Source organism: Onychomys torridus, unplaced genomic scaffold, assembly GCF_903995425.1.
Source record: "Onychomys torridus unplaced genomic scaffold, mOncTor1.1, whole genome shotgun sequence".
NCBI classification, from domain to species: Eukaryota; Metazoa; Chordata; class Mammalia; order Rodentia; family Cricetidae; genus Onychomys; species Onychomys torridus.
In genome coordinates this window covers 40,066-51,258 of record NW_023413657.1, presented here as the reverse complement: position 1 = coordinate 51,258, position 11,193 = coordinate 40,066, and positions in this window count along the sequence as shown.

Genomic DNA, 11,193 nt, shown 5'->3' with positions numbered 1-11,193 from the left:
TAAATTTTATGTTGTTATACTGTATTGTAGTTCTACTCTTGTTTAAGGTATTATGTTTATCTGCCTCATTTGAAATGATAATGTATACTTAAGAAATACAGATTAATAATTAGCCATCCATACTAATCAAACTTAGAGTCATGTTAGTTAAGTTTTCTAGGTCTGTATAGATGTATTTCAATTAGGCAATCTTCAAACACTTCAAAGACCTACAGAATATGGCACTTAAAATATTTAAAAAAACTTAGACTTTATGGACAGTGACACACATCTGCTTCTTGCAGCACTGATTTACTTCAAAGAGGAAGATGGGCATCAAAAATACTCCATATGGAGTTTGTCTCCTTCTTGGCAAAAATAGCCATTTTGGCAAGAAACTGCTCTTGCCTAAATTGCTGATTTTTTGCTGTGTTAACTGATCGTGCAGGACCCAAAGAAAAATGACCACTGAATTTGCCAAAACAAGCCAAAATAGTCCTACAGATTCCTGCTTCACAGAGAAGACTGCCAAATATTCTACAGGACACAGTGAGAGGCAACTAAAAAACTCTAGGTCTATTCACTGTAGATGGATGCCCCAATGTTACAGAGGACCTTTGGAAGACTGTCCAGGAAGGCAGCTGTCTCTTTCATTTCCACAATGTTGAAAGTTCCTTTCAATGTATTTTCTGTTTACTTTGGTAATATTATATCCTTCTGGGGTCTTTGATGTAGTTGAAGACTAGATAGTTACAGTTTTCCTTAGTGATGAAAAAAGATAGATTAGATATGAAATTTTGGCTCACAATTATAGGATAGATGATAAAATATTTTGTGTACTTTTGCCAAATACAAATAGACTAGAAATTGTAACTGTAAGTCTTGGTTGATAATTGTTCTATTACATATAATTTTACTGTTAAAATTAAAAGCTACATTTTTGATTAGACCTAAAAGGGGGAAGTGCTGGGAGATGTCTTTCTGTATGCTGTGAATATGTGTTGCTCTGATTGGTTAATAAATAAGCTGCTTTGGCCTATGTCAAGGAAACTTACAAGCAGGCAGGAAATCCAAGGAGATAGAGAGACAGGAAAGAGAAAGGCAGAGTCTGAGGAGACACCAGCCCACCACCCAAGGAACAACATGTCAGCAGATGGGTAAGCCACAGAACAGGTGGCAACTTACAGATAAATAGAAATGGATTAAGTTATAAGAGCTAGCTAGCAAGAACTCTGCCATAAGCCATGCAATTGGTAATTAATATAAGCCTCTGAGTTATTATTTTATAAGCAGCTGTGGGACCACAGGCTGGGCAGGACCAGAGAAATTTCTGGCTACATCCATTGTAAGATATTATCTTCTCTCTGCATTAAAATTCCTGTAGGGGAATGCATAGAAAGCAAAATAATCAGAATTTAATCAAGCTCTGTATCCAAATGACCCACATGTGTATCTTGTACTTTTTTTCTATAAGCTTTAGCTGATAATTTTCTCAGACAATTTAAGTCCTTGTCACCTTGTAAGGTTTGAAACAAATTACTCAGTTCTTGAGTTGTTAATCCAATTGTGGGCTGTAGCCAGTTAATGTCTCCCAGCAAATTTGATAGCCATTAAAGTCTGCAATTGATCTCTCCTAATTTGTACCTTTTGGAGATTAATTTTTTGTAAACCTATTTTATATCCTAGGTAATTAATAAAATCTCCTTCTTGTATTTTTTCAGGAGCAATTTGTAATCCCCAACAAGACAAATTTTTCTTTACTTTTTCAAGCATTTTCTCTAAAGTATATACATTTGAATCATCTAGTAAGATATCAACCATATAATGATAAATTATAGATTGAGAAAAATGTACACAAATCATTTCCATAGGCTGTCATACAAAATATTGATACAGAGTCAGTTGTTTAACATCCCTTGTGGGAGAACATTCCATTGATATCTCCTAACAGGCTGAGAATTATTATAAGTAGGCACCATGAAGGAAATTTTTTCTCTATCATTTTCTTGTAAAAATATAATGAAGGAATGAACTTCTAAATCGTTAACTATAATAGGCCATCCCTTAGGTAATAGAGAAGGCAGGGAATTATATGCTGGAAGAGCCCATGGGCTGAATCACCTTATTAATAGCTCTTAGATATGTTACTATTTTCTATTTTCTGCATTTCTTTGTAATAACAAATACAGGAGAATTCCAAGGACTATCTGATTCCTCAATATGCTGATCATTTAACTGTTCCTGTACCAGTTGTTCTAAAGTATGTATTTTCTGATGTCAATAGCCATTCTTCCACCCAAACATGTTTGTCAGCCAACCATTTTAAAGTTCGGTCTATTGGTACCTTTGAATGATCGACAACTGCTGTGCCCTGTTTTTGTACAACCTAAATGGTTGGTGAATGTTCTTTATAATTCCTTTTAATGTTGTCCCAGAAACATACATCAGTTTGTGGTTTCTTTCTGAGATTGGGAGAATGTTAATCTGGACATTCTGTTGCTTTAACAAATCACATTGCCATAAATTCATTGCTCTATTAGCCATATATGGTTTTAATTTTCCTATCTGTCCTTCAGGCCCTATATATTTGAACCATCTCATGCTTTGTTTTACCTGAGATAAAGTTCCAGTCCCTAAAAGGTGAACATTTACTTCCTGAAGATGCCAAATTTGATGCCAAGATTTTGGTGCAATTATTGCTACATTTGCCCCTGTGTCTACCAAACCTTTAATTACAATAGCATTTATTTATACCTTTAGCTTTGGTCTTTGATCTTTTATGGCAGTCTGCCAAAATACTCTCTTTATGGTTTCTCCTGAAGCTTTTGTTTTATATTCTAATGCCTATCATATAGATATAATAGATGGGTATAATCTATCATCCAGAACAGTATGGTATTTTACAATAGCCATTAGGTACTTTAATTGCTTGGGGGAGGAGTTTCCCCCACATTGACAGTGAACGACTGAACCAAATTTGACAAGGGGCCCTGCAAGAGGCTCCCAAGGTGTTCCTAATCACAAAAGGTTACCCTGTCTGTCCTTTGTTGATCTGCATTCATTGGTTCAATGTCAGCCTCTGCTGCACCTTCTGAATACTCCAGAATGAAGAGATCTTCTGTTTGTGTTATTCCTAGTAAAAACATTGTTTCTAGAAATGCCCTGTCTACAGTCCCTTTTTAGATGACCGTGTTTGCCACAACTAAAACACTTGACATTTTTCTTTTTCTTCAAACCTCTGGAAATCACCTCTCCTATCCAAATATCCTCATGGTCATGAGATTCAATAATGACTATATCTTGGATCCATTTTACCATGGGTGCTGATCTTGCCTTTAAAGGCCTAATCATAGGGGTAGTTGTCTGTGTTTCACCTCTGAAGCACAAACCCTGGCAGGTACCAGGTAACTGCTAGGTACCTGCCCACACTTGGGGCATGGCCGAGACAGGGACCTCTTAAGTATGTGCCAACTCTCTCTTGGCTATGTTTTGATCCCAGGTACTGGATGCTCAACTGCAAACCAAGTCAGAGTTCTCCAGAGAACTGCAATGGACTGCAACCCACCTCTCCTGGATCCCTTAACAGACCCCTTTGTTGCTGTAAGTTTGCCCAAAATAAACCTCTTTGACTACCAGATAAACTACTTGGAATTGCCTCATTAATTTCTTCTAAACCTAATTACTCTTTTTCATTGTGAATTGGCCTTTTTAAAAGCCAAAGATTTGGTTATTATTGGTCTAGCTTCTGAATTTGGTATCATTCCATTTATGTCTGAAGTCAATCTTTTTTTAAAAAAATCAGTGATGGCCTCACATGGGGAGGTACATTTAGTAGAGGCAAGTCCGAGACCCTCCCCTGCATCAAGGCTGTGTGGGGAGTCCCATCATAGGTAGTGGGCTCCAAAAAGTCTTCTCATGCACCAGGGATAGACTGAGGATACAGGGTCAGGAGGAGGGAAAGGGGGATCATTGATTGGCATGTAAAATGAATTTAAAAAATCAGTGATGGTTTCTTTTGAGCCTTGTATAACTTTGGTAAATGACTCAGTTATCTTTCTGACTTCTTCAATTCTGTCCCAACATTCAAAGCTGCTACATAGCATAGAGCCAGAGTGTGGACATCATATATAGATTGTGTTTGTACATCCATATAATCACCCTCTGCAAGAATTTGGTTTGGGGAGATTTCAGTACCTCTAACCCTACTTTATTGCTCAATGGTTCTAGCCTCATCTTTACACCAGGTCCTCCACTGTAATTGAGGACAAAGTTCCAATGCTGATGAAATCAAATCTTTGCAGTCTTGTGGGACAATTCTGTTACTAGTTGACCATGAATTTAACATCTGCTCAACAAATAATGAACGCATATCATGTGAGACTATTGCTTCCTTAAATCTCCTCAAAGCTAATATTTCCACAAGAGTTCAGTCAGATCTTATGTAGCCTTAGGGATAGCTATCATTTACCAATTGTTCCCATATGGAGACTGAATAAATTAATGTTGGTTGTTTGATAACTTTGAGCTGTTCCTCTCTAATTTTATAATTCCATGATGATGCTGCCTCTCCTTGAAATTCCTCTGACTTTTTCTGAATATCTCTATTATTTGTTTTAATAAGTTTTTCTTAGGCTTATAACTTTTGAGTAGTTAGCTTTCCTAAGGTTTGCTTATTGTCACTCACCTTTTTGCTGTCTTCAGGTGTAAATATTTCTAGAACATTTATCTTATCTGTCAAATTTTTATTAAGTTCCTTAGTCTTTTTCTCTCTTTAGCAGTAAATACTTCTAGAGATTTTACCTTATCAGTCAAACTTTTATTGTTCTCCTTAGTAATTATGTATAAGGTATGAATGTTGTCACTAGTAACCTTTTCTAAGGCTTGTATCTTTTGAATAGTTACTTTTTCTAAGGTTTGTATATTATCAGTAGTAACATTGTCTAAGGCCTGTATCTTAGCACTCATATGAACCAACATTTTTAGAGATAAAGCAAGAATTGTCAAACTGATAATGGTTATAATTAACATTATGTAAGTCACAGATAAATTAATTATCTCATCACTTAATCATTCCTTATTTAAACCATCCAATGTGTAGTCATACAGAGACCTTACTCTCTCCATGCCCCTCAACTGAAGAATGGATAAAGAAAATGTGGTAGCTACATACAAGGGAGTATTACTCAAGCGTTAAAAAAAACAATGACATCATGAAATTTGCAGACAAATGGATGGAACTAGAAAATATCATCCTGAGTGAGGTATCGCAGACCCAGAAAGGCAAATATGGTATGCAGTCATTCATAAGTGGATACTAGAAGTAAATCAAAGGATAGCCAGACTACAACCCATAGCTCCTGAGAAACTAGGCAACAAGGAGGAAACTAAGAGGAAAGCCTGTACCGGAGACCATTGTGTAGCTTGGTCTGTTTGAGGGTCCCTGGCAGTAGAATCAGGATCTACCCCTGGTGCATGAGCTGGCTTTGTGGAACCCATTACCCATGGTGGGATGCCTTGCTCAGCCTTGATGGAAAGGGGAAGGGCTTGTTCCTGCCTCAACTGAATGTCCCAGACTTTGCTGACTCCCCATGGGAACACCTACTTGATGCAGAGGGGAAGGGCTTGGTCCTGCCTCAACTGAATGTCCCAGACTTTGCTGACTCCCTACGGGAACACCTACTTGATGCAGAGGGGAAGGGCTTGGTCCTGCCTCAACTGAATGTCCCAGACTTTGCTGACTCCCTACGGGAACACCTACTTGATGCAGAGGGGAAGGGCTTGGTCCTGCCTCAACTGAATGTCCCAGACTTTGCTGAGTCCCTACGGGATCATCTACACTTTTGGAGGAGGGGATGGGGAAGAGTCCTGGGGAAAGTTTGGGGGGTAGCAGGAGGAAAGATGAGAGAGTTATCTGTGGTTGGTATGGAAAATGAATTTTAAAATCTTAAATAAAAATTAAATTAATCAATTAGAAAAGCATGCTCAATTGCCTCACCAAATCTGCTGATGAAGTTGGTAAATTGTGAGGCATAGCACATCTGAGCAGAGAACTCAGTTGGTGAACAGCCTGGCTGGAGACTGCTGCCACTGATGGAATGTCTGGAGCCTCAGGAGGGGGTCCAGGGAAAGCCCACAACACACTTGGGAAAAGAATCCAAATAGCCAGCATTCTGCTTGGGAAATGTGCAGAAGTGCCTAACTCCAGTGGCATTTGGAACTCAAGTACCTGTGGCATTTGGTGTAGAGAGGCTTTAATAGAAAAATCCCAGTCTCCTCAGAGGGCTTGGGGGAAAAAAGGAAAACCTAGCTGGCTGGATGGTGGCTCCAACAGAAGACTCAGGGTGCAGATCCAGCATGTGCAGGTCACTGCAAAGCCATGTGCAAAGACATAGCAGATGTCATATAAAGCCAACTTGTTAATGGTGTGTAATATCTTTGATATATAACTTTATTGGTTTTGTAAGTGTTTTACTGAGAATATTATCACCCGTGTTTTTCACCAATATAGGCCTGTCGTTTTCTTTCTTTGTTGTGTTGCTAGCTGGTATTGGAATTATGCTATCCAGAAAGAACATGCTATTGATCTCTTTTCTCTCTGTTAATTTGGATATTTTCTCTTTTTTAGTCAGAGGCTTTTTATTACTGTTGTGTTTGTTTTGAAAATAGATTTTTTTCATCCTGATCAGTTTCCTCTACCTCCACTCTTCCCACTCTCACAACATCTGCAGTTTCCCCATTTCTACTCTGTCTCTATTCAGAAAAGAGCAAGCTTCCTAGAGATAACAAACAAACACCACTAAACAAATTACAATAACACAGGGCAAGCCCTCACACTGAGGCTGGACTGAGCAACTCTTCAGGATGAGAAAAGCCCTAAGAGTAGGGGAATGAGTCAAAGACAAACCTGTTAATACAGGTAGCATTCCCACAAACACTTGCAAAATTCCAAGCTAACACTCACAACATATAAGCAGAAGACCTGGTAAAGACCCCTGCAGGCCATGTGATTACAACCTCAGTCTTAAGGAGAAGCTAGAGATGTAGAGATGACTCAGTGGTTAAGAGCACAGGCTGCTCTTCCCAGAGGACCCAGGTTCAATTCTCAGTACCCACAAGAGAACTCACAACTGTCTGTAACTCCAGCTCTGGAGGATCCAACACTGTAATACAGACATGCATGAAGACAAACATACCAATGCCCATTAAATAAAAATAAATAAATCATTTTAAAAATATTATAGCAGCTATGGTTCCTATGGCTACAACTACCCAAATATCCAGTAGTAATGGACCAGGTGATTTCTTCAGTCTTTTCACCTAATTCCCACATAGGACCTTACACAGATCATCTACAGAACATAGATATTTATTGAGGATGTGATATGTGTCAAGTACTGGGCCAAAGCATTACCATAGATTTGCCTAAATGATTGATTTTCCTCACATGATTACCCAACCAACAGTCAGTGGGTTCACAAGGATTTTTTAACAGAGATCTCAAAAGTGTTGTGTCTACTAAACATCAGTTTACCATGATTTTGACAACTGTAGGTTGACACAAGGAGGGCAGTTTAAACTGGTTCTGAGAGTCTTGGTTCCTTGGACGTGGATCTAGCTACATTCTAAGTCCTGACTTCAGGAGTGTTTAACATATGTCATAGCAGTTTCATAAGTCTGTTTAAGTGACTTCTGTCAAGGCTCAGTGTGTGGCTTTATGGCAGGGTACTAGACTGCTACACCTGAGGCCTTAACTTCGACTCCCATTTCCTCTCCCCCGTTTCATGAGTCCACTCTCTCCTGATCTTTTGTTTCCCTCACCACTGGAGAAGGATGGGAGGACATAAGAGAAAAAGACATGCTTTTAATCCTTACAAGTTTTTTTTCTCATGTCTCCTATTTGTATTTTGTTTTGTTCTGTTTTTTGGCTTTTCAAGACAGGGTTACTCTGTGTAGTCTTAGCTGTCCTCAAACTTGATTTGTAGATCAGGCTGGTCTCAAACTCATAGAGGTCCTCCTGCCTCTGCCTCCCCACCACTACCCCTGCATGATACAGGCACTTTTAAAACAATTTTCATAGATGGAGAAATTGTGAGCTACAAACCACATTGATTTAAAAGAAACTTAACCAGTGGTTTGGAGAGGCCCATGACCCTCCCTGCATGATACTGGCACTTTTTAAAAAATATATTTATTTATTAATTTTTTTTCATTTTATATACCAACCCCAGTTCCCCTCCCTCCCCTTCTCCTGCCGCCTCACCTGCCTCCCACTCTACCCCCATCCACTCCTCAGAGTGGGTAAGGCCTCCCATGTTAGTCAATAAAGTCTGGCATACCAAGTTGAAAGAGAGCCTAGTCCCTCCCCATTGTACCAAGGGAATGGGTTCCAAAAAGCCAGTTCATGCACCTGGGATAAGTCCTGGTCCTGCTGCCAGGGACCCCACAAACAGATCAAACCACACAATTGTCACCCACATTCAGCAGGCCTAGTTCAGTGTATTCACAAAAGCAGGGAGGTTTAAATCGGTTCTGATATTCTTCAATGAAGACAACTAAAAGAATAAATAGCAGATGTCTTAGAAATCAAGATAAAACCAACTTGCTAACTGTGTGTGATAGCTTACATATATAACTTTATTGGTTTTGTAACTGCTTTACTGAGAATATTATCACCCATGCTCATCATAGATATAGGCCTGTAGTTTTCCATTTTTCATATGTTGCTGGCTGGTTTTGGTATTAGGCTGTGAAGAAGAGCTTGCTATTGATCTTTTTTGTATTAATTTGGATAATTTAGTAAGTTTTGGTTGTGACTTTTCTTTGAAAGTATGGTAGAGCCCTATAATGAATCCATCTGGTCAGCAGGAATTATTTTCTCGTTTTTTAGTCAGAGGCTTTATTATTGTTTTTTTTTTTTTTTTGTTTCCTGCCCTATATATTTAAGATTGTGGTGTCTTTTGGTTAATAGTTATTTTGTTTAAAATCATTTGCCCTCCTTTGCCAGTGGCCGTGTCAGAGGAGCAGCAGTGGTCAATTGAGCTTTAGGAGTTTGGCCCACTAGAATGAAAGGTACTGATGAGTGAATCTCAGATAGGCAAGGCCCCCAAGTGCTGAGCTCCAGAATGTCTGTTGATACTGCTGTGCCTTTACTTGTTTGCCACTGCCATTTTTCTCTGTTATATAGCACGATGTGAATGAATGTGGAGGGATTCCTTTAATGTAGTATGATTATCTCATGAAAATATCCCTTTCTACAGGGCATTTTTTAGTTATTTATTATATTTGTGTTTTAATTTTACACATCATCCATGGGTTCCTCTGTCCTCCCCCTCCTGTCCCCACCCCCACCTTCCCACAGCCCCTCCCCTCCATTCCCATGTCCTCCAGGACCAAGACACCTGGTGGTCTTCTGGCAAGAGTCATCAGGAAAACCAGTGAATAATTTACAGATAGACCATGTAAGATGTAGATGATATAGGTGGGCATGGATTCATGGACTGATCTGTAAGGCAGGTGCAGGAGCTGCATGAACATACATAGACCTGGAAGTGTTGGGATGGCACAAACGTGCTGGGGTCTGGAACGATTCAACAGAGAAAGCCAGGACGTGTACTGAGGGGTTGGAACTAGGTCTAGGAATATAGGAGTAGTGTTGTCAGGCAAGGTTCTTAAAAGCTCCAAAGGACAATGTAGTATGTCCACTCAGTGTGTCCGCAGCTAGGTCTTGGAGTAGGGATTTAACATATGTGGGTTTGGTTGAGGGGGATCTCTTCAGGAAAAGCCAGTGCAAGTTTCACATGCCCAGACCTAAGTGTAAAAGGATGATATCATACTGGCTGTCTAAGTTCAGGCCAGATTTAGGCAAGGTTCATTGGAGCTCATGAGCCCAAACCAGTGCCTGTTGTTCACAAATGTACCTAAGCCTGGTAATAAGAAATAGTTCAGAAGTACTTGATATTAAGGAAACACACCAGAGAAAGCCAATTCAGGAGCTGCATGACCAGAGCTATGCTCAGATATTTGACATTGCGCCACTAGGTGAGGTTCTGTGGAGCATCAACAGGCAAAGAAGAGTTGTGATATATGTGTCTGCAGCTAGGCCTTGGACTTCCTTGTGGAGATGGCACAGTGATCTTGCTTCTAGGCAAACTAACCATGGAAAACCAGTAGAGAAGCAGGGTATGAATTGCTAGATATGGGAATGGGACAACTCTAGAATGTAAGGTTTATTAGAGCTCACCATGCAGATTGTATGCAATGTACACATGTGGACTTATTGTGGGATGTAGAAGATGGTACATCAGTGTTAGGTTCTGGATATTTCAAGAGCAGAACTTGCTCGACAGACTGTTTTACAAGTTATAGGATAGAGAATACAAGCTTGGTACTGGATTGTGAGCCTTTCACGAATTTCATCACAAAAATAAGTGAGGCAGCTGTGTATCCAGGGCAAGACCTTGGATTCTAGCAATGAGGAACAAATGATTTTTTTGAGAACTCATGAGAAGCCATCCCAAGAGCTGTAATTTGGAAAGAGGCATGGGAGCATAGGGAACGAATAGTCAGGTGATGACCTGGGAACACACCAGGCAAAGTCTGTTCCTGATCTTCATATCTGGAGCTAATCTTGTGAGTGTGGAGACAACATATGAGAGCTTGATGATGGGGAACTCAACTTCGAAAGCCAATGCTGTAAGTACTGAACAAGAGTTAGTATATAGCTCATAGAAATGGTGCTGTCAGCGTGAGAGGGCTGGGACTGATCTTTCACCAAGAATGCTAGTGCATTACTGGGGCTTCTAGAGCTAGACCTTGGAGTGTGGATGATTGTTACAGAAAAACTTTCCATGGAAAACAGGTGCAAGGATTGTGTGACCAGAGAAAGGCCTGGAAGTGTGAAGATGCCTCTGACAGGCAGTAACTTTGGGATGAAAAGACAAAGCCACCTTGCCTTTTGTATACCCAGACATAGGTCTGGGATTGTAAAGATGGCACAGTCCAGTTTGCTCTTGTGAACATGACCAGGAAATAGCAGTAAAGGAGATATATCAGGGAGTATGAAAATGTGGGTGAGGTGCTTTGGACTTCACTACACAAGGCTATCACCTACTCCTCAATGAGTGCATCCAGAGCTAGGTCTGAAAGTGTGGCCATGACAAGGGCAGATATGGCTGGAAGTAAGAAAGGTCCCATACAGCCATATGTTTAAATACT